The following is a 24,479-nucleotide window of genomic DNA, read 5'->3' as shown; positions in this document are numbered from 1 at the left end:
TAATCATGTGCCGGTATATACTCCCCAGGGGGAATTAGACTATATTTGCAAAACATCTTGAAATAACATAGAATCTCAGGCAATTTCAGCAAGCAAATTGCTCCTTTTCTTATGAGTGTGAAATATGTTTAAGAGCTTCTTCTTCCGGGTGCTTTCCCTTCTATTGGTTTAATCAGTTATTTAGTTACTCACAGAGCCAAAAACTTTGAGGTGGTGATGCAAGTCATGCAATCACAACGGTGGTGGAAAATAGCTCTGGCAATAAGTCACAAAGAGCATGATTCAGCATTGCCCTGCATCTAATGCAGTCATTTATACTTGTGCAAAGTGGGTGTGAAACATTACCAAATCAGAATAGTAGTGATTTGCACGAGCATTGCACTGGTGCAAATGACTAAACAACCCGTAAGACAATGATCAATCAGACCAGTGGGCCTGCAGTGTCACTTATATTAAGGCTACTTTACACCACCGTGGCAATGTAATAGGGCCTTGAGATGGGTGTAAATGTGACACACTGCCATGCTGATGTAGTGTTGCCTTAGTGTAGAGAATCAGGACAATAATATTTGCACTTATAAATTCTGTTCCACCTACTTGCATTTCATCCACCTACTTAAAATTAAATCGTCCTCTCCTGTCTTGAACGAAACCTCTGACCAAGAAGGGTGTAATGCATCCTCCAGCATCCCAAGGCATCTGCTCAGCCCTTCTCAGCTGATTAGGGAGACTAGGTTAGGCTTATCGCAAGTCATATTCTACGAACAGGAGGTGTGTGTGATGCCAGGGACAGCTAAGGGCAGTGCATACAATAAGATAACGTGGGAGCGTCTGGCTTAGAGCAGGGCAGGAGGACACCCTTCTGAGAACCGAAAACGGTCTTGTTTATCTACAAGATCCAGCAGGATTTTTTTCTTCGTAAGCTAAGTGCTCTCCGGCCATTCAGTAACACACTAAATTGGAGGTCCCCCCCCCACACACACACACCCCTTTTCACCACCAAACTCCCCTCTCAGTTGCATTGTTACAACTTCATTGAAGCGGACAGTGCGGTGTAATTGAGAAAAGAATTTGGACCATTATGTTTAATTGGTGTGAGCCTACCTGTAAGGTAATCTAGCCTTCAGAAGCATTACATCATCTAATGGCAAGTTACAGGACACATCCTTTGTGTGTATATGTTTTATAGAAGATAATTATATTACATGGCAATGAGGGAAAGACAGCTACAGAAGCAGTGAGTATGGTGTTGAGGCATTTGCTTCAAAAGGAGGATTCGAATGAATGCACTGCATGCAATTTAGGCATGGTCCCGGAGTCTCCAGGAATGTAAGATTCATCTTTAATTAAAGATTACATCATGTGATGAAACCTCCAGGAGTATGTCCAACCAAAATTGGCAACCCTACATTTAGGCTATAACACCTTTGAAATCTTAGGTAATTATATAATGCAATGAAGCTGAGCTTTGTGTCTGATTCTGATCCACAAAGCCTCTTCTTGCCAGCCTTGTCCCAGTTCAGACCATTAAGGAGCAAGGGTTTTCACTCAAGGGCTCCTGTAAGTATATTTTGTTCCCTAACACAGCTGGAGCCTGATCCTGTGAGGTGCTGAGCTCCGGCAGCCCCCACTGAGTTACACCAGAGATGGATTTGGCCTCTTTTTACCAGGTCTGGGTGAAAGATGACTGGTGAAGTTTCCAAGTAATCATGTGAGCCTTTTCTTCACTGCACAAAGATTGCAAGTTCAGGTTGGTTTCTACACCTAAATCCTCCCTATGCTCCCTTTAAACTGGGCTCAGGTTTCACTGTGAGATACTTTTGACAAGGCTGTGTTAGGCTTTCAGTTTGTAATGGAACACGAAGCTAGCTGTGATTCACCCAGTTGGAAGCTGAGCTGGGAACATTTTACCTGCCTCGGCTAAGGACTAGTTATTATCTGCCCTATAGGCCTCCTCTTCTAATGGGGTCACTTGGGGCCCACAGCCTCAAAGACACGTAGGTGCCTAACTCCCATGGGATTTAGGTGCCTAACTCCCAAGGGATTCAGACACCTAAATACCTTTGAGGATCTGGGCCTAAGAGACTTCAATGGGAGCTGGACAGCTTTCCAAGAAGTGCTTCTCTCTTCATGTAAATTAAAAAAACATTGGAGGCAGCTGAACATTTCTAGGGTCATATGGAGCAGCGTTCATAAAGTACAACCCCATCGCCTCTGTATTCTCTGGTACTTCATCTATCAGGAAACAAGGAAAGATACCAGCCAGTTATTTATTCTCTTGGTGCAAAGAATCTCCCACTCCCAAGTAATACAAACTCATAAGACTTGGTGCTAGCAAGTGCAACTCCACTGAGATCAATGAACTTGCATTTGCTACCAGCCAAGTCTGACGTACACTGTAGACTCTCTTTCTCCTTCTCCCCCACGTCTCTAGGTTCTTGTTAAATCCTGCTCCTTCTTCTACATTACATCCCTTCTGTCTCTGCCATGACTACTATGGTTTCCTCTTCTCTGAGCCCCCTGCATCTCCCCTTCCCAAAATGCTCCATCTGTGTTCATGGCCCTTCCTACCTCAGCTCTCCTCTTTGACTCCCTTCTCTGGCTTCCTCTTTTTTCAACACTGAACTTAATACCCCCATCTTCACCATCAAGGTCCTGCACAACCAGTGTACTGCTCCATTGCTGGTCTGTTCTCTGCAGTACTAGAGTAAGTGGCCTCCTGTAGTAGGAATTGGGCACAGGAACTGGATTGCTTAACCCTACATTGCCCCCATATGAATTGAAGGGGACACACAGGGCAGTGATACACCCAACTCTTTTTGAAAGTCTTTGGGGCATTACCTTTGATTCAAAGCAAAGTTCCTCTCATGCAGCATCTGACATAGCTGGCAAGGTAAATAACAAACAGGCAATTACAGAAGAAGAAAGACTCTAGGCCAGATCTTGCGAGCCTTACTTATGCAATCACTCCTTGCTCAAGCTACCAGTTCCCCTTGATTTTCATGAGTCTGCTCCCAGGAGCAAGGCATATTCATTTGGATAAATCTTGCAAGATCAGGCCTTAGGCCAGGGCCACCTGAGATAAATTTATCTGTGATGGCTGATTAACTGGAGAGGAAAAATCAGCAGAGGAGAAAAGTTCACTTGTGCAGTCTGTGCCCTATTTCGGTTTCATAATGTTGGCAAATGCCATAAAAACGAACAAAGGCATCTTCTGTTTCTTCAGCCCAGCTTAATCCAGTAACTCAAATAGCAGCGTAAGACACCTTTGTGTTTGTAACCCTTTTCTAAAGTGCTTCCTGCATTCCACAACTTAGATTCATAACAGAAAAACAGCAATGCAAAACATTCGTTCTCCGCAAAGACATAATTGCTGCAGAGAAAAATAGAGTTTTGTCAATCATGTGATTCCCACGTCATGATCCAGATTCTGAACTCAGTTACTATAAATCTGGAGTAACTTTGTTGGCTTGATTGACCGCTGCATTACTCCAGATTTATACCACAATGATAGATTTACAGCCCATGCATGTATAAAAAGTTTATCACCTAGGTAACCATTTTTCAAAGTGGTAGCCGTGTTAGTCTGTATCAGCAAAAATAACGAGGAGTCCTTGTGGCACCTTAGAGACTAACAAATTTATTTGGGCATAAGTTCTCGTGCCAGCAATGCCCCTCTGCCATGTACACTGGCCAAACCGGAAAGTCTCTAGGCAAAAGAATAAATGGACACAAATCTGACATCAAGAATTATAACGTTCAAAAACCAGTAGGAGAACACTTCAATCTCTCTGGTCACTCAGTAACAAACCTAAAAGTGGCAATTCTTCAACAAAAAAACTTCAAAAACTGACTCCAACATGAAGCTGCAGAACTGGAATTAATTTGCAAACTGGATACCATCAGATTATGCCTGAATAGAGACTGGGAGCGGTTGGGTCAGTACAAAACCTAAACTTAATTTCCCCAATACTAATTTCTCCCTACTGTTACTCACACCTTCTTGTCAACTGTCTGTAATGGGCCACTCTCTTACCACTTCAAAAGTTATTTTTCCTCCCTTGGTATCCTGCTATTAATTGATTTATCTCGCTAGACTGACCTCACACTTGGTAAAGCAACCCCCCATCGTTTCATGTATTTATACCTGCTCCTGTATTTTCACTCCATGCATCTGATGAAGTGGGTTCTAACCCACGAAAGCTTATGCCCAAATAAATGTGTTCGTCTCTAAGGTGCCACAAGGACTCCTCGTTATTATCACCTAGGTAGTAGGGGTATTACAGTGTAATAGATGTACACCAGCGTGCCATGCCTTTGAAATCAGTGGAGTTACACCAGCATAAAACTGAAGTAACTCAGAGGGAATCAAGCCTTCCTGACTTCTGTAGAGATACTCCACATTTATACTAATGTAACTAAAATCAGAATATGGCCCCACCATGAGTAGAAACCAAAGAGAGAATCTACAGAGTGCAGCTCCATTAAAGCTATGCAGCTAGATTCTGTACCCATTTATACTCATGTAAGCCCCAATGACTTCACATATGTAAGTGAGGCTAAAAATTGACTAATGGGCATTGTTCCTGAAGTCCCACTGCACATCATCTGAATTAATTTTTCATCATTTAGCAAGGTGGATTAATATAACACAGAGAGGTTATATAGAACTGGGTAATTATGGTCACTTTTCTATTTCTCCCTTAACCAAATCTCTTCATCACCTTGCCTTTCTGGTTTGAAGCCCTCAGGAAACGTTGGGGAAGATGCAGCTGTCTGAAGTGGTGCCAGTGATTCCAAGGCATATTGCCAGGACAGGGAATGCATCTAGAAGGAGTGACTTCTCTGGAATGAATTTCCATTGTTTTGGTTTCTTTCTGCTGTGGTCCTCAATTCAGTTCTGTTTACAAGTGTCAGCAGACTTAAATCCATAGAAATCAATGGGCTGGAATGGAGGAGGAAAAAGAATGATCTTGTGTTTTAGGCACCATATTAATATTCAGAAAATCTGGGTTCAAATCTGGGACTGCCACAGACTTGCTGTGTGCCCTTGGGCAGGTCACTTCATTTCTGTGTGCCTCAGTTCCCCACCTGTAAAAATGGGGGTAATAAACCAGACCTTCTTCACGAGGGGTACAGTCATTAGTGAGTAGCAGGTGCTTGTATTATCTTTACAGTAATCAGGACCATGCAAGTATCTTAATTCATAGAACACCTACAACCCAACAGGTTTGGAAGAGTCATAATGGCCCCTTCTGGCTTTACAATCTACATGAAGCAAAGAATGCCAGGCTGCAGGGACAAGTTAGTCTGTGGAGGTGCCCATCTGGTTTTGGAACCAGAGCACAAGGGAGATGAAGAAAAATGTATAAAAATGCAGGAAGAGAGGATAAAACCAATGCCCCGCCTCCATCGCTGTGCACTGTCCTCCCTGTGCTGCCTCCTCCCCCTCTAACTCCAGTCTGACTCAAGTGACTGGTCCATGGTGATTTCAGACTGATCAGAAAGGGCACCCGCACACACAGCTCTGTGTTTCCAGTCCTCAGCTTGTATCTCCCTGCTGCTGTTCAGGCAGCAACCAGATATTCAGGTAGGTGCTGGCAGGACAGTGGATGAGCCACAGATATGTTACAGAGAGATAGGAGCCCACCCATTCTGAATACACCTTGTCTCTCCCATCAGCCTCCTCAAGGGACAATATTAACAAGGTTGTTTTGTAGATGCAGCTTCTGCTTTAAAATAGAAAGTGGGGGGCTGTTCTGTTCAACGTGGGCTGCGCTGAACAGGGGCCCGGGATCCAGAAGCATGGCATAGATTAAGTGAATGCCTAAGACCTGATTCTCCTCACCTTTATTGTGGTAGAAATCAGCAGTAACTACATTGGAAAACCAGACCCCCAAGACCCAGATCCTCAAAGGTATTTAAGTGCCTGACTCCCACTGAAGGCAATGGAGTGCCAAACTCAGTCCAAGTCTTTCTTCTTCTCTTTCCTTACTTTTCTTCTTTCATATGGAACTAGCAACATTTACAAGTTAATAGAAAGATCTGAAACCCATTCGAGAGCTTCAGGAGATGCAGAGTGCACCTTTGCTAGACCTCCTGGTGATGGAAAGATGGGACACTTGTGTTCAGTGGCTTGGAGGGCTCCCCATTCACACTGTGGCGAATCCTTGGTTCTCCATTCATGCATCAGGTGCATGCATCTTCCATGTAGCATCCTAATACAGTTGATGGTCATCCACTGTCTTCAGTGAAGCAAGAAACCAGGGGGTTCAACGTGAGATCATTTACGAGGTGCTTGCTGTTTACATCAGACGCAGCCCATTGCATTCACCAGGTGTCTTCTGGGTTGAAGCTGGATGAAAAAAGAGCTTCTCTGGCCACCCAGAATGGTCAGTGGGGCTTAAGATGAATGCAAGGCAAGTGAACAAGGTTGTCATGGAGCGAAAGCTTCTGGTTAGCAAGAGTTTTCTTGTACTCGCGCAACGTAGCCATCTCCTGATGCTGGCGGGGTGCTATGAGGTCCACTCCTTTTCTGCAATAGGGGCTGATTCAAAGCCTGTTGAAGTCACTGACAGCAAGCCCTATTATTATTGTTATTTATTTGTACTACTTTAGCACCTAGGAAGGAGCCTTAGTCATGGGCCAAGATGCTATCGTGCTAGCCCCAAGGTAGGGGAGTGCATTTGGGGCAGTCACAGTTATTGTAATATCATGAGCAGCCTCCATGTGTGCAGGTCCTTTACTCCTTGTCTTTTCTACAAAGGGTCTGATCCTGCAGTCCTCATTCAGGCAGTAAGGACAAGAAGTTTGGACCCTTAGGGCCAAATTCCACTCTTGGTTACACCGGTGCAAATTTAGAGTAACTCCATTTCCTTTTGTTAGATAGGCAGAACTGAGAACAGAATTTGGTACCCACGGTCAGATCCTCAGTTGGTGTTTATAGGCATTACTGCTTTGACTTCAATAGAGTGATGTTAATTTACACCAGCTGAGGATCTGACCTGGGAGCTCAGCTGATCCCATTTCTGCCAGAGGTGGTTTAACTAGGGTGACCAGATGTCCCGATTTTATAGGGACAGTCCCGATTTTGGGGTCTTTTTCTTATAATGCCTCCTATTACCACCCACCCCCTGTCCCGATTTTTCACATTTCCTGTCTGGTCACTCTAGGTTTTACCACCACAAACAGCATTTCGCAGCTTGAAAATGGAAATAGGATTTTTCTCAGCACTTCTCCAAAATTATCCTCTCCAGAAATGATAACCTGGACAAATTCTTTTTTCTCTTCAAGCTAGATCATACCATAGGCTGTAAATATCACCTACATCACCTCTCTGCTTATCCATTTTCCTCTTTTCTAACCTCTTTCTGGGCCTGCTACTCTGGTGCTCTGCATCTTGTGCAGTATTTTACCCCAGTGCAAAAGGAGGACCACATGCTCGTATAGCAAAATGGCTGGGCTTTACACCCAGTTTGCATTGACATAAATGACTGCACAAAGTGTAGGCAATGGAGAATCGGGCCTTTATATTCTACTTCAACTCAGCCTCTGCTCCTCTCCGTTCTCTTTCATGTTTTTCTACTATTGCTCTTCCTTAACCTTCAGGTGTCCACTTTAGTAACCCACCCCATAGAAGTAATGAGCAGAGTCAATAATGTGACAAATAATCATCTGGCCGGTTGCATCAATGTCTGTTTATCTTTCTCTTACGTACATGGCATATTATTCCTGTTTGCTATGATGAGAGGCTGGGAACAATGCCTTACAACTTTGTCTTATGCAGTGTACTTTGTAGCCATGTCGGTCCCAGGATATTAGACCTGAGATGGGTAAGGTCTTAAACAGGGGTCAGAAAGGAAAAATAAGTGATGGTGTTTCTCCCAAGCTCCGCCCATAACCCAAATTCCTCCAAGTCATGCTGCCAAAATGAGACGCTACTCAGCAGATGGTGCAGATCTTCAGAATAGGATGGCCATTCTCCTTTTTTGGATGCTATGATCAGGAATTTAAAATTTGCATTTAAATTGTCGTCATTAAGATTCAGACTTAAAAAGCCTTGGAATAAATGTGACATAAAAATATAATGGATTTGTAACTGTAAACTTTAGCAGAAGGGTAGTCTTGTGGTTCATGCACTAGACTGGGACTTAGGAGATCTGAGAGCTCTGCCACAGGCTCCCTGTGTGACCTCAGGCAAGTCACTTCATCTTGTGATCCAGTTCCCCATCTATGAAAGGGTGACAATAATACTCCTCTTCTCCCACCTTTCATCTGTTTTGTCTTTTTAGATTGCAAGCTCTTCAGGGCAGGGACCATATCTGAGTATGTGTTTGTGCAGCACCTAGCACAATGGGGCCCTAATCTCTGACCCCCTTGGTGCGACTGCCGTATAAATAATAATTGAAAATATGCCAACAAATAAAGACTATATGCTCCTTAACACCAGAGACTGTATCTCCTGCTGTGCCTGGAAAGCATTTCGCACATTTGGAGAACCCCCATAATAATAATTTATCTGTGCCTCTTACCCACTAGTGCTTCAGGCTGTCTGCAGACTCAGGCAGATATGGCTGCACCAGTTACACTCAGGCCAGGTTTTAAAAGTTTTCTCCACAACTGTAAGGGCAGGGGACCTTATTTTATTAAACGAAAGTTTAGATTCCAGAGCAGCTACTACAGCTGCTTACCAAGCTGCAACAAACAGGCCCAATTCGAACCCTGGCCAAGATTTGCTGACAAAGTAAAAGCTTCACTTTGGTTTTCCAACAAACAGGCCCAAAGGAGGGTTTTTATCTTTGGCTGGTTTGATGGTGACTCTGTTTTTTCCCCACACAGCCTTAGCTGTTGTTAACACACACTCTCGCTACTCCTCTAGTCTCTGTATGGAAAGTGAGCGTCAAGGGAATGAGCTCCTGTAAGCTTTTCCCCAGAGAGTTAGCGGTTCTGGTAACTGCCTTCCTGTCAGGTTCAGTTAGGAGTCAGCAGCAAAGCAGACACGAGTGGAGGGCTGCTCGATGTGTGGCCTCTGGGATTGTTGGTGACCCTCAAATTGCTTCCTTCATGTGGCATCTGCCAGCCACACATACTTCAGCCCCCAGTCCCATCCCCACTGCCAGTCACACATTGTAGCCGCCAGTCACACCCCCACTGCAGCCAGCTGCCAGTTTCACACAAACCTATGCACCTCTGCCTCATCTCTGTTCAGTCTGCAAAAGGCAAATAACCTTTCCCCCTTTTGCCATATACACTACAGAGATGGGCCTGAACCAGGAATCCAGGCCAGCACTTCCTCTTCCTTCCTATAGAATTTAATAGGGATGGAACCAACGTGTTTCTACAGTAATTACTCTGAAAAACCTATAGAATTTAAATAGAGGATGAGATTCTTTGAATAGGTTGTTGTAATCATTCTATAGAACTTTAGAGCAGGAATATTCTATAGGATGGCTGAGAAAACCTACAGAAAGGAGCTCATTCTCAATTCAGTTCCACGGGACTTTTCTGCAGAGAGATAAACTTTCCCAAAGTTCAGATGGTTCCTGAACTTCACATTTCAGACCCATCCTATAACAGGCCCAGGCTGGAATTATGAATCCTAGGAATACCTATTTTCAGCCAATTTGCATGTGCATCTGGGTCCCAATTTTGTGGACTGTGCCCCTGCTCTGAGATATACAGAAGCCTTGTCTCTGTGCAGTTTGTCAAAGGCAACTGGATTTGCTGTGTGAAAAAAAAAAAAAGAAGAAGGGGAGAACAACAAACAAAAGGGACCAGAGCTCACCTTAGTAAAAGAGTCTTGGCAGAAGAGATCACTGAATGCTGGTCTACACTCAGTATTAGCTGGCATAGCTAGCTACGCTGGTGGAAACCTCTTGTGTAGGCATGATTTCCACCAGTGCAGCGGTACGTGCAACAAGGTTCACATCACACATCACACTGCAGTGACACAAACTGATGCAGCTACACTAGTGGCTAAAATTCCTGTCTGGACACGAGCTAAGTGCAATATTGTCGGAGGGGAAATAAGGTTTATGTTAGTTATAGTGGCACAGCTAACCGCTGTATCTATAGCCATCTATATCTAAAATAGCTGTTCGACATCATTATCAGATGACTGAATGGAAGCATGGTCCTTATGCTTTCAAGAGGATCACATGCTGATCATGCCTTTTAAGACTGTGAGATGCAGCCCACCTAAAAGTTTGCTCACATCTGTTGAACCAGTGAGCCATCACAGCAGAAAGCAACTGTTGCTGCGCTCAAGGTTTCATAGAGTCATAAAATATCAGGGTTGGAAGGGACCTCAGGAGGTCATCTAGTCCAACCCCTTGCTCAAAGCAGGACCAATCCCCAATTTTTGCCCCAGATCCCTAAATGGCCCCCTCAAGGATTGAACTCACAACCCTGGGTTTAGCAGGCCAATGCTCAAACAACTGAGCTATCCCTCGTGTCTCTCACGTCCTGGAAAAGCAAGGACAACTGTACTAGCTCCAGTCTCCTATGAAGTTCTTTCAGTGTCCTGCCAGTATTTCTGATCCAAAAGTACCCACTTGCTTACTGAGCTGCTAAGATCTCTGCTCACCGTATTCGCCTTGGATGAATTCCACCCCTGTTAGCCCGTGATTCTTTATCTGTGCCAACAGGAGGCTCTGAGGGCTGGTTCCAGGCCCACCCTTCTGCTGAAGATAAGAAAACAACTGGCCTCCTTCATAACAGTCCTAACAGAGAGACAAGAAATGAAGAGGCTACGGAGATGAGCTCATCTCTCAGCCCTTGAGGTGACTATTAACAATGGGACTCTTTCCATTGACTTCACTGGGCTTTGGATCCAGCACAACCGTAAGGCCTGAGGTGCATCGGCAGAGACAGTACAGGGTGGGAGGAAAGTTGGTTCTGGCACTGCCTGTCCTGCACCCGTGCTGGATACTAAACCAAAAGAGTCTGCAGTCTGGTTGTCCCTATGCAGTAATTCTTTCTGTCCTAGAAATCCCCATAGCTGTGGGTTAACGCAGACTGAGAGGCTGCAGTTCCATGCAAAGGTCCAATAGCTTTAGGAGAAAATGGCTTCCACTGAAAAAGAAACTTCCATAAACCCCTCAATGCCAACTAGCCAGGGGTGACAAGAATACCCTGATCCTGGTATGTCCAATCTGGTTCACCAAAGAATATCGTGTGAAGTCTTAAATGAAAACGAGGGTCACATGTATATCATGGTGCACTGTATGTACAGATACTATATAAGGAGTTATGTATGCATACTGCAAATATGTTCCTAAAGTCAGAACTGAGAATCACGTTTTCTGCCAGACAAAAGGTATTCGTCTCTCTCTCCATCGGCATGTAAATTAAGGTGAGTGACGCACCCATAAAGACACACTCACTCAGGTAGGGCTCTGCAGTGTGGCTACTCATGCCCCAGCTAGGCCAACCTGAGCACTCAGACCCAGTGCTGATTACCCAAGTTAACTCTGCAGTGAAGACAAAGCTCCAAAGGTAAAGTGGTTCTAACAGCGGCCTCTGGTTGCAGCCTTGGGAACAGCACACTTGGCATTTCTGAAGGATACTACATTAGAAAGTAATTACTAAACACAAGTTACTTAACCAACGAAGAGGCATCCTTAGCCACTAGCATGAAACGAAAGGAGTTTCTGTGGCTACCATTTGGTGGATGTCTGTGTAAGATGGGGAGACAGGTGAAGGTGCTGCTGAGAAAAGGTGTGTGAATTAGCTAGTGGAGATAAGGCACTTTAGTTTTACTGCAAGGTAAACTAAAGGAGCACTTGTGGCACCTTAGAGACTAACCAATTTATTTGAGCATAAGCTTTCTAGGCGAGGTCACCGCAGGCAGGAGGTATGGTGCCGGCCTTGTCTAGTTTCCCTCATGATAAATCTAACATGACTTCTCACCAGTGTGTTGTTCCTGCAGGATAGCTAATGTGTGTTAGTTACATCGTAGAAAAACACCCCTTTTCTTAGCAGAGAAGACACAGCCAAAGTGTGTAGAAGAGAGAGACAGAGAGTGTGTGAGTTAGTGTAAGACAGAGAGAGAGAGAGACTGTGTGTGTGTATATGTGAGAGAGTAACAGCGAAAGTTAAAAAGAGAGGAAGCATGTAAGAAAACCTGCAGCCTTCAGTACTTTACCTCACTTCATTGAATCCCTCCATTATCTTTGCAACTCTATCGTGACTTAGAACAATTCCACTTTAACAATGTGCCCAAATCAGAGCCCCATCTGGTTTTCATAAGGGGCCCAGACACACCATCCCATTCCTGCGTGTTTCATACCAGGCTTGATCCTTCTACACTGAGCTTCTCAGATGTTTAACGTGGCCAAGATTTTCCAAAGGGACGAGTGGTTTTGGGCGCCCAACTCGAGGCACCTTGATGGGGCCTGATTTTCCAAAGCATGTGGGTACTCAGCATGGTCTGAAACTGGGCACCTCAAAATGTGGGTATCCAAAATGTTTAGTCACTTTTGAAAATCTTGCCCTGTGGTGATAACTGCTAAATAAGTAGGTGATGATAGATTAGATTGGAAACACCTGATGAATCTAAGAAACTGCCGATTGTACTGAGCTATCACAGTTTCATTTCACTTCACATTGACACTGTTCTATCATCCCTATTGAACACTGTTCTGAGAACCCAACTATTGCCCTGATTCTGCGATCTGATCTGATGACTACAATGGAGTTCTGTGCAGGCAGAGGGGACACTGGCAGAATAAGGACCTACGGAGGAGTACCTGTTGACAGGTCACTTACGTCAGCTGTTCGTGGCAACAGCTCCAAAATCTGATTTCCTGTGGCCCCTTTCAATTCCAGGCAATAGAATGAGCCTAGTAATGGGCACAGTAATGACCTGCAATAGAAGAAGAAATGAAGGGAATTAGGTTAGTGCCAAACATATGTATACGCTGTAGTAAAACAAGGCTGGGCAGTGTGAGAAAGGATAAAAAGCTTTCAGAAGAAGCGCTTGTTAGGGCTGGCTGGCAAGACAAGCTAGTTCTGTGGTGAGCGTCAAGTCTACTCATGTGAATAATAGTTGCTTTAATACAGGTTTCAGAGTAGAATAAAGATTGGTATTATTGCTAAATGCACAATTATTGCACAATAATAACAGGCCTTGTGTCCCCACTACCTTTTGCCGTCATTTACTCATGTTCAAACTGGGTACAAAATGCTAGTGCTGGAATAATCGATTACACAAGGTGCAGAGCAATAGAGAGGCAAATCGAGTGAGTGTAAAATGTTACCACTATGATATGCAAGTGGAGAATCTGGCCCTCTCACTTTTTCAACAGAAATCACTTTGGCAATGGAATATCCCAAGAGAGAGCCAGATCCTGGTGTGAATTGGCATGATCTCTATTGACTTCAGTGGAGTTATGCTGATTTACAACAGGTGACTAGCTGGACCTGGGTTTTACTTCTGGCTCTGCCACTGACCTTGAACATGTCACCGCCAAGCTCTGTGCCTCAGTTTTCCCATCTGTACAATGGAGATAAGGACACATATCCACCTTTGTAATGTACTTTGAGATCAATGGATGAAAAGCTGCTTTTGAAAGGATAAGTAGCTGTAGTGATGCAGTCCTCCAAGAAAAACTTAATCCTCGGTGAAGTTACCATATTACCCACTATATAACTTGCTCCCTTTCTGTGTGAAATTTGTTTTGGAAGCACTTCCAGTTTGAACCACTGGAGATTTATATAACATTCTCCAAAGGGTGATGTCAGGACAGGTCTGATGTATGCACATTAGTTTACATGCCCACAGTTCATTCCACCCCAGGCCACTGTGATATAAGCATGTTGTTCATTCATGAAGATAAATTCCTTCCTGACCCACAAAGACAAGATGGGTGAGGTAATATATTTTATTAGACCAACTTCTGTTGATAAGAGAGACAAGCTTTTGAGCTTACAGGGAGCTCTTCTTCAGGTCTGGGAAACTAACTCAGAGTGTCACTGCTAAATACAAGGTGATTGTTTAGCGTAAGGAGTTAATACATATTTCAAGGGACCATTCAAGATACACAGCCCCAATACAATATATTTCTTGTGAGCTGTACACAGAGAGGAAGTTTGTTAGGAGGCTCAGTTTGGGCACCATCAGAGCTAACTACTACACCAAAATGATTCTGTGGACTAGTACATGCAGGTCCATGACCTTCCCAAATCAGATAATGAGAACAGAAACATAGTGTCCATATTACAATGACTGAGCAAGCTTTATTAGGCATTTTAATGCCCAGGCAAGTCAGTTAATTCATAATTGGTTTGAACTGGCAGCCTCACAAGCTCTAGCATTCTCTGCCTGCAGCTGAGTGCCATACAAAATTCTTGCCTGACTTTAAAAACTTTAAAAGGAATCAAAGGAATAGTTTCCAGTCTGATCTTAGCTCCTAACAGCCCCCACTGATCATTCTAATTTAGGAACAAAGGTACAAGGGAGCTGGCTTTTAGAGGGTAAGATTTGTCCCATGGAAATGAGTAATTATTACAGGTGAGGAGAAGCAAAAGCAAATTCCACTGTCATTTGTGCACCGACGCAACATGATGTATAGGCATTTCCATGGCATTCCACGCTAGAGATTATACAACTGATCTCAGCACACCCCTGGGAGCCATTCCCATCCTCACGCTGCAGATGGGGAACCGAGGTGCAGAGAGTCAAATAGGGGACTTGGTGACAAACTCTGTGCATCTGATTCTGCACTCACTCTACACCTTGAAAAAGCTTAGGCCCCAATTAAGCAAAGAACTTAAGTGGGTACTTATCTGTAGGCCCATGATTAAGTCCATCCCTATTCAGCAAAACACCTGACCAAGCACATGCTTAAAGCTAAGTAAGCGCTTTGCTGGAGCTACCTGGTATAAAACCAGTGTAAGGGAGAGGAGACTCAGCCCCTGTATTCTCCCTTTGAGTCAAGTTCTCAGCAAGGTTCAAAATTAATCATGATAAAGTATAATAATTAATAACAAGTGTCTGTATATAAAGAGCCTGAAAACTCCTGGATGTTTATAGCTACATAACTAAACAGGTATAATTTAAACAAAAGCAAAGGCTGCGTGGTCTCATCAATGAAAACCAGAGCTGTAGCCCGATCCAAAAGCCCTTTGAAGTTGGCAGAAAGACTCCTTTTGATTTAAATGGGTTTTGGATTGAGCCCATAGTCCAGGAATCACAGTAGCAGCCGTGTTAGTCTGTATTCGCAAAAAGAAAAGGAGTACTTGTGGCACCTTAGAGACTAACAAATTTATTTGAGCATATGCTTTTGTGAGCTACAGCTCACTTCACCGGATGCATTCAGTGGAAAATACAGTGAGGAGATTTATATACACACAGAACATGAAAAAATAGGTGTTATCATAAGGAGATGTGTAAGGAGAGTGATCACTTAAGATGAGCTATTACTAGCAGGAAAGCGGGGGGGGCAGGGGGGTGGGAGGGTGAAGAAAACCTTTTGTAGTGATAATCAAGGTGGGCATTTCCAGCATTTCCAAGGAACCTATCCTTGCAACAAAGCCTGTTGCCAACTGTGTCCACATATCTATTCAGGGGACACCACCCTAGGGCCTAATCACATCAGCCACACTATCAGAGGCTCATTCACCTGCACATCTACCAATGTGATATATGCCATCATGTGCCAGCAATGCCCCTCTGCCACGTACATTGGTCAAACTGGACAGTCTCTACGTAAAAGAATAAATGGACACAAATCAGATGTCAAGAATTATAACATTCATAAACCAGTCGGAGAACACTTCAATCTCTCTGGTCACTCGATCTCTGACCTAAAAGTCACAATATTACTACAAAAAGACTTCAAAAACAGACTCCAACGAGAGACTGCTGAATTGGAATTAATTTGCAAACTGGACACAATTAACTCAGGCTTGAATAGAGACTGGGAGTGGATGAGTCATTACACAAAGTAAAACTATTTCCCCATGTTTATTCCCCCCCCCCCATCCCCCCCCCCCCCCCGCACTGTTCCTCAGAGGTTCTTGTTAACTGCTGGAAATGGCCCACCTTGCTTATCACTACAAAAGGTCTTCTTCGCCCCCTCTCCCCCCAGCTCTCCTGCTGGTAATAGCTCATCTTAAGCGATCACTCTCCTTACAGTGTGTATGATAACACCTATTTTTTCATGTTCTGTGTGTATATAAATCTCCTCACTGTATTTTCCACTGAATGCATCCGATGAAGTGAGCTGTAGCTCACAAAAGGTTATGCTCAGATAAATTGGTTAGTCTCTAAGGTGCCACAAGTACTCCTTTTCTTTTAGTCCAGGAATGAAAACACCCACATCTTTTCCCCAAACCCACAATACAGTAAAAGACACAAATCCTGAAACAACAGTGAATTGAAAAGGAAACAAATCACAGTAACGAAATGAAGTTGTACTTTGTACGGAGGGAGAGTCAGTATGGACGGAAAGGCTAAGGAAGGAATGAGTAGGTATATGATAAGATCAATGCAGAAAGTTTGGTATTAGACCCAGTTAATCAAGAGCTCTGGGGTGGATTTGTGTTTTACTTTCAGGTTTTTTTGGTTCACGTATCGCCTATTGTCATAAAGAGTTGACAACAAATGAACTTCCTTATAATAAACAAAATGGAACCAAAATAAAATTAAATTGTTTAAAGAGTAAAAGTCAGGGGAAAAAACAAATCTGTAACTGAAAGAAAATAATTGTCAAATATTTAGATGAAAAGCCTTAATGTATGCCTGGTCTCATTTTAAATAGCATAGCAGATGAGGACCAATGAGCGATCATTATTATTAATAATTATCTGTCTTATGTTAACAGGTAGCACTTTCTTTCAAATGCTTGGATGGCTCAGGAAAACGAAAATGGATTTTTACCAAATTTTCCTCCCACAAAATATACATTTTCAGGTTGAAAAAAGGAATGCTAATTTGTAGGATTAATTATTATATACTAATTAGTATTGTTATCATTATTCCTAATAATAATATGTCTTTACTGATTTAAAAACAAAGATACAAACTTAAGCATTAAATAGCAACTACATGACAAGAAAATCCTCTCACCACTCTACACCTCCTTACCAATCCCATCTTCCTTTCCCTATCACATCTGAATCATGAGAAATTCAACACAGATCTATGTACCTATCTCAAGGAAAAACCAATGGTTCTTCTCATAGCTCTGGACAGGATATATTTCCCAGCAGTGATTAATGCAGCCACTTTAAAGCTTCTCTGCCACTTAGTGGTTACAAAAAGCATTACTTTCTTTCTCGGCACTGTGCTGAGATCGGCTCTGTTTGCATACAGAGTTTGTACAGGGATGATGGTAATCTCAGTTCTAGTCAGGAGCAGAGCTGTGTCACTCTTTCCAAGAAATATTTAATGTAAGAATTCCCCCCGCATAATTCTGACAAAATGCTGATGCCCCGATGGCTCTTTGAAGGGAATAAATCCCCATCTGTCGAAATATTTACCCCCGGGTTAAACTAAAAATGTCTAAATCCAGTTGACAACATTCCATTTCACAGTGCAGATACTTGGGACAGATGTTCACATTTGAATGGAAAAGAGAAGCTTAGCCTGTGGCTTCTATTCCTGGATGAAACTGACTCTGTGTGAGCCGTGGCAAGTCACTCCAGCTCTCGGAGCCTTAGTTTTCCCCTTGCAAGTGGGGATAACAACACCTGCCTATGTCACAAGTTGGTCATGTAGGCCAAAATTCTCAACATTGAGCACCTACATCCATGTTAAGGCGATGGACAGGGACCCAGGCCACCTGGGTTCTATTCCTGGTTCTGCCGCTGATCTTCTGTGTGATGTTGGACAAGTCACTTCACTCCTCTGTGTCCTCTCTCAACCTTTGTCTGTCTTGCCTATTTCGTTTGCAAATTCTTCGGAGCAGGCACCGTCTTTTACTATGTGTCTGTGCGGCAGCTAGCACAATGACTCCCCGAGCTTGGGTAGGACCCTCTAGGCACTGCAAATAATAATAAATAAGAATAATAATTAATCCAAGTGGTCTCATTTTATTTACAGACAAGCTGGGCATCTGCAGCGCTCATTCCAGTCACCCAGGTCCAAATTCTGTTTCCACTTACACTGATGTAAATTCCCAATGGCATCAGGAAGTTAAACCCAATTTACATGAGAGAAAGAGCAGGGTTTGGCCTTTACTGTGTAACACGAGATGGGCCACAACTGAAAGATTTTGTTCACAATCCCCTGAACTGTGGTCTGGAGAAAAAAATGAATCCTAGAGCCAAACTAGGTCAGGTTTTGATTTTGTGAAACTGAAAGCTGATGGCTGACGGCTTGCAAAACTAATTGCAAAAAAACTTATTGAGAAGAAAGAAAACCGGGACCCGTCACCCGAAGTCCTCCCCTACTCTGGCAGTCGTGATAAATTGGAACCTAGACCCTTTTTGGTTTCGAGCATGGGGTTTGCAAAATTAAAACATGATTGATGAGGTTTCGCACAACCAAAATTCAGACTCCTGGGCCCATCCCTGAATTTAGTCTGTTTATTTCGAACTGCACAGTAACAAACAGAGAAGGGTTGAGGGCAGAATTAGACTACTGAAATGGTTTAAAGGGGCAAGTGAACTTGGACATTTCCTCTCTACCTTTGTTCCAGCAAATATCATCAGAAAGTCACTAGTGTCTGTTTTGTAGCTCTTGTGTTAGCAGATTAATTCATCATGGCATAACACTAGGGGCTGGAATGAAACACAAGTTCTTAGCAGACAGACAAGGCCCCTGGGAGAGCTGGGAATAGGACCACCTATACTACCAGAGATCACTAACAGTAACACTTTAGCTAGGTAAACATTCCTGCTGAATCATGTGTCTTTCCTACCAGCATGGATCAGAGAAGAGAAAACCGTATGAGGCTGTTACCTAGTTAGCCCCAGATCTTGTTTTCCTATCTGCACAGCAAGGGTTAGGAATAGAATTCACCTTTCTTAGTGTAAATCAAGATTTGGTTAGGGAGGATGGGGCTAGAGAACTTGTCACTGAGGCGAGAGTTGGGAGAGGACAAGAAGATAGCCCCTTCCCCAAGTTTATCTGCCACGGTTGGGAATTAGACTAGGCCAGAAGACAATGGAGGACATGTGTGCGCTCATGGAGAGGAGGTTGCTGGTGTAACATCCTGGCAAAGTTTGTGTCACCCTCCCTTCTAGTGGCTCTTCCACTAGGGGATAATAGTTTACTACTACTACTACCACCATCAAGTGGTACTCCTTTAGCTCAGATGGTCATGTTCAGTGCTGTAGTGCAGAAGCTCCTCAGTGCAAACCCTGCTGCTCAACCATATGGAGGGTCACTGTGTGGCCCATGTGCAAATCCAGCCCTGACTGTGGTTTGACTCTTTCACATAAACAAGGCTGGTGGTAGAGGAGAAAATGGCAAAACAGCTAAGAAAAAGAAACACGGAGTGATGCTGAGGTTGTGACACAGCCATATATACGGTGGTTCCTTCTTTAATGTGTCCTAAACTCAGGGCCTCATGTTACCACCATTGCCGAATACATACAAGCTCTTAAGAATATTGTGGGTGCTGAATCTGCATTGAAAAGACATTTTCCAGGTGACCGATTGGAAGGAATTTCAGAATCTAATTTTAACAAAGCAGTTCATACGTGCTAAATCCTTGCTGTGAGGTATCACCTTACAAAACCATCTATCAGCTCAACGTTGCTTGGCACCCAGTGCTGAATACATACTTGCAACACATTAGTGGGCAACACTGCCTTATGTATGAAGGATGTAGAGCCCAGCAGCAGCACAGGAGCATGTGGCTCTGTCCCACTTCAAGTAGCAGATTTGAGGGAGATGAGCTTCAGCCTTTGGAAAGTTCTTTGCAACCACATGGCTTCATACAGGTTATCCCTTCTCTCATACAGAGCCTTGGCTAAAGAGCTACTGTTGCTCCATAGCAAATGGCCTAGCTACACCATGATTTTAAAGATGGCTATTTAGAAACAAGAGAAGGTGTTCAACCTCCAGGTCTTTGGTTCAATTCCGGACTCTGTCGGTAGCATTCTAAAATTGTTAGCATCTGATGGTTGTTCAGTGGTCTGTCTGAATTGGTGGGTCTCATTCTAGTACGCACTGGGTAGGTCTCTCTCTCTCTCTCTCTCTAAGTATATTTACATAGTCCTTCTTGTGGGCAGTCATACCAGAGATACCAAGGATAGCAGGCCATGAAGAGAGTCTTTTCTTTTTATCAATAAAAGATACGTAGTGTGAGCATTTTCTGCCCTGTTTTGAATGAGATACATTATGATCTTTACCGCCTGCTATAAACTGTATCTAAGTGGCATCTTTATAATTGTTCTTTATTGGTATTACAATAGCACCTAGAGATCTCAGCCCAGAGCAATTGTGTGCTGCACAGACACACAATCCCTGCCCTGAACGGCATAAATCTAAATACACAAGATGGACAAAGGGCTGGAGGGGAAACAGAGGCACAGATGGTAAAATCACTTCCCCAAGGTTACACGATGAGTTTTATGGCAGAGATGAAAATAAAACTGTCTTCTCCTAGTCCAGTGCCCTATCCACTAGATAACACTGTCTCTCTGGTTTTATATATCAATTTTTCGTACCCATCTTCACCAGCCAGCATTGCCTTTCAGTCTGCAGGTGACCCTGTTGGGGAAGACTGTGCACATTGGTAAGGCAGCATGAATTTGTGAATAGCAAACAACTGGGAAACAAACTGTAAGATGTGGGATACTGTGCCTTTAAAAAATAAATAATGGCCTTCAACGCCGAGCAAGGAGAAATGAGAACTCTTCATATTAATTGACCAAGTGCCGGAGGAGATTTGCCAAAGTGTCTCTGACGGGGCAAAAGTGCCAGGATGTCATGTTTAGAGACACCACAGAAAAAACAGAGGGAGGTTACTGTGTCAATCTCTTGCCCAGCAAAGATGGAAAAGCAGCTGAGTATACAACCCCGCTCCAGGCAGTCATGCAAATGGGTAAGAATGGAAACAGTGTTTGACTGAAAACATGATACGCGCACATGTCAAGGAAACTTTCACTGCCCCGAAACTGTCAGCACTGGCATGTTTTATGTTGATTGTAAATTTAAAACATATTTAGCAGATTAATAATGCCTTTCTGTAGTGCCTTCCACCTGAGGATCTCAAAGAACATTAATTAAACCTCACAAATTCCTTCAGACGTGAGCAAGGGATATTTAGGGATCCATCATTGAAATGTAGCCACCTCTGGAATAGAACATGATGGCTGTTTAACACAGTACAGTAGCACTCTACACAATATGTTAGTGCAAGAAGTGAAGAAGCCCTTATCGATCTGAAATTGTCGAGTGAATTTAGGTTGGCATTTGTCTCGGATTAAATTGCAAACTCTTCAGAGCAGAGACTGTCTTTTGTGTTCTGTTTGTATAGTGCCTAGCACAGTGGTGTCCTAAACTATGATTTGGGCCTCTAGGCATTCCTACAATAGCATAAATAAAATAATAATAATAATTAGTAGCAGGGTTAATATTCAAACACATACCGAAAGTGCACTGGGACCTTGAATGACAACAACCTGGCTGGATTTTGGTTTCGAATTTAAATGGGTTTCTACCAGCGTGCAGGAGGATGAAATTGGGCTGATGCCCCAGCCCATTATAGAACCATCTGGATAGATGTAGTGTAGATGCCAGTGCACTGTCTACACTAGAGCTTCTACTGCTGATACCACTGGAAGGTATAAAAAGAAATCTAGTGTAGATCCATCTTTTGTGAAAGATTCAATTCCACATGGCCTCCAATGAGGGCTGAAAAAGCTCCTACTGCAGTTCTCTGATCTTCCAATGAGTCCTTCAGCAGAAACAGGGAAGATGAGACTTGATATTCCTGCTATTTAAAGTAAAAAAAATGAACCAACTAAACCCATAAATCAACTTGTTTCAACTCGTTTAAATAAAGTTCAAGCTAAAATGGTTCCCAGTCCTGAGTGGCCAGTTTTGTAGACAGGACCAAATAATGGCCTCGATCCCTCAACGTTTATACAAGTGAATTTAATTAGCAGAGAACCGAAATATTTTTGCATGATATATAACCACTGAGTCAGATTACTCATGTACTTAAACTTAAGCCTGGGGGTGCCTGTCAGATTGGGACCCAGATGAGAACAGTGTTTAAATAATTTTGTAAACTAGACAGAACTATTGTTGACATGTATAATCCCTACCGGGATTTATATTTTATATTGTAAATGTTCACATTACCCAAAGCCATGTTTCCCACAAAGATTGACCTCAAGTCACTTCTTATCAAAATAAGACAAACAGCATCTCCACTTAGACACATTTTAAATGTTATGCAAAAATCTTTTAGCTCTCTTCTAATTAGCAGGCTCCCCAACCTAAATTACTGGGGAAATAGTTTTACTTTGTGTAATGACACATCCACTCCCAGTCTTTATTCAAGCCCAATGTAATGGTGTTCAGTTTGCAAATTAATTCCAATTCAACAGTCTCTCGTTGGAGTCTGTTTTTGAAGTTTTTTTGTTGAAGAATTGCAACTTTTAGGTCTGTAATCGAGTGTCCAGAGAGATTAAAGTCTTTCAGTGTTCTGTTTCTTGGTTCCATTTTAATGATCTGTTGGACTGTGGAATACAATTGAGCTGCATGTCAAATTGTTTAATGTTTATATCCAAGGATGGATTTGCAGATAAAGACCAATACCAAGTGCTCATAAAGACTAAGCAATAAAACTTCTTAAAGTGCATTTGTGAGGACAAAAAGAAAAGGAGTACTTGTGGCACCTTAGAGACTAACCAATTTATTTGAGCATGAGCTTTCGTGAGCTACAGCTCACTTCATCGGATGCATACCGTGGAAACTGCAGCAGACTTTATATACACACAGAGAATATGAAACAATACCTCCTCCCACCCCACTGTCCTGCTGGTAATAGCTTATCTAAAGTGATCATCAAGTTGGGCCATTTCCAGCACAAATCCAGGTTTTCTCGCCCTCCACCCCCCCACACAAATTCACTCTCCTGCTGGTGATAGCCCATCCAAAGTGACAACTCTCCACACAATGTGCATGACAATCAAGTTGGGCCATTTCCTGCACAAATCCAGGTTCTCTCACCCCCCCAACAAATTGTGAGGACAATGCCTTTGTTAAGATCGCATGTGGATTTGTGACGGAAAGGTGCTCCAGTCTGTTAGTCAACATGCGGAAATAAAACAATCTATAGGCAAAGCATTCCAAAGTGTGAGCTGAATCTTGCAAACACATCTCCACAAAAACAACTCCCATGTGGAAGTGTTTGTAGGATCAGGCCCAAAGCAGGCAGGATGAAATCCTGGCCCCACTAATGTCAACAGCAAAACTCTCATTGACTTCAAAGGGGGGAGGATTTTACCTGCAGTGTTCTTCGAAGTGCACAGTGCCCTCAGTGTGCACAGTTGCAGGATCAGGCCTTCAGTGTGCAATGTTTTTATAAGTGCAGTGCCACGAGCCTGCAACATTTGAGGAGTCTCGTGTGATATTTGATGTTTTTTCTTAAAGTCCCAGTTCCTGGACTAGAGTGATTATGTGAGAATCTCAGCTTTCATTTAAAAACACCATTAGATGTCTAGGCCCTGGGGCTGTACAGAAAAGCTTGAAAATGTGATCCAAGTACCAGAATCCAAAAGGTAAATAAAAAGAAGCCCAGTTTTAAAAAATCTTATGATTTTAAAACCAATCCCGTGATTTTTTTGGGTCCCGAGACTGATGATTTTTAAACATGTGGGGTTACCAGTACTGTATGTGTGCAGTGCCCTAGGTGTGAAGTTACAGGACGATTCCTAAGCATCTAGAGTGTTGTAAGTAGTGCCAAAGATTTCAGATATAAATACAGTAGTGGTCTGTTAATCCACATAGGGCTGGAAGAACCTTTAGTATCTGTGCCGCAAAATTGCATCTAAAAAGGGGCTGTGTTAATTGTTAATTTTAATTCTGATGGAAATCTGCAATGGTTCAATACTCTGGAAAGCTAAATAAATAAACGTTGGGGAGGTCAATGAGCAGCCCCCGCTGGCCCAGCATGAACCCCACGTGCGGGACAGTTAAATAGCCACTTAATTATTTGCCTGGATCCCTTACACAGCAGCTGCCCTGCCGTAACTAAGCCCCCACTATACCTGACCCTAGCCATGCCCCCAGCCCACTCCTAGCCAGGCTCCCATCATGCCTGGCGCTAGCCAGGCTCCCATCATGCTTTACCTTAGCCAGGCTCCCAGCTGACACCTAGCTCCCATGATGCTTTGCTTTAGCCAGACTCCCATGATGCTTTGCCTTAGCCAGACTCCCATCATGCCTTGTTGCCCTATCCCAGCCCCCATCTCAGCCCCGCCCCAGCCTCTAGCCACGCCCCCCGGCCTACGCAGACCAATCCTTAGCCCAGCCCATTGCCCTTCGCTCCCCTCCCCTTAGCTTCTCGTGG

The 24,479-nt window shown here is 43.4% G+C and overlaps 2 long non-coding RNA genes across 4 annotated transcripts in view; one reads left to right on the top strand and one right to left on the bottom strand.

The window, feature by feature from the left end:
- LOC125626312 (uncharacterized) overlaps nucleotides 1–17,759 on the top strand; it is a 26,779-nt gene extending 9,020 nt beyond the window's left edge. For all 3 annotated transcript variants that reach the window (XR_012666140.1, XR_012666139.1, XR_007353735.2), the window contains 2 exons: nucleotides 10,647–10,781; nucleotides 16,827–17,759. This is a non-coding gene — a long non-coding RNA (uncharacterized LOC125626312). The remainder of the gene's footprint in view (nucleotides 1–10,646; nucleotides 10,782–16,826) is intronic.
- LOC125626313 (uncharacterized) lies at nucleotides 4,616–24,354 on the bottom strand. Its single transcript, XR_007353736.2, has 4 exons — nucleotides 24,260–24,354; nucleotides 17,751–17,987; nucleotides 12,769–12,865; nucleotides 4,616–4,945 (listed from the first exon to the last, which is right to left on the bottom strand). It is a non-coding gene; the product is annotated as an uncharacterized LOC125626313 (long non-coding RNA).
- Between the last annotated feature and the right edge of the window lie 125 nt (nucleotides 24,355–24,479).

This window comes from Caretta caretta, chromosome 26, assembly GCF_965140235.1.
Source record: "Caretta caretta isolate rCarCar2 chromosome 26, rCarCar1.hap1, whole genome shotgun sequence".
NCBI lineage: Eukaryota > Metazoa > Chordata > Testudines > Cheloniidae > Caretta > Caretta caretta.
Note: the sequence above shows the minus strand (reverse complement) of the source record. Positions and strands in the feature narration are given on the sequence as shown.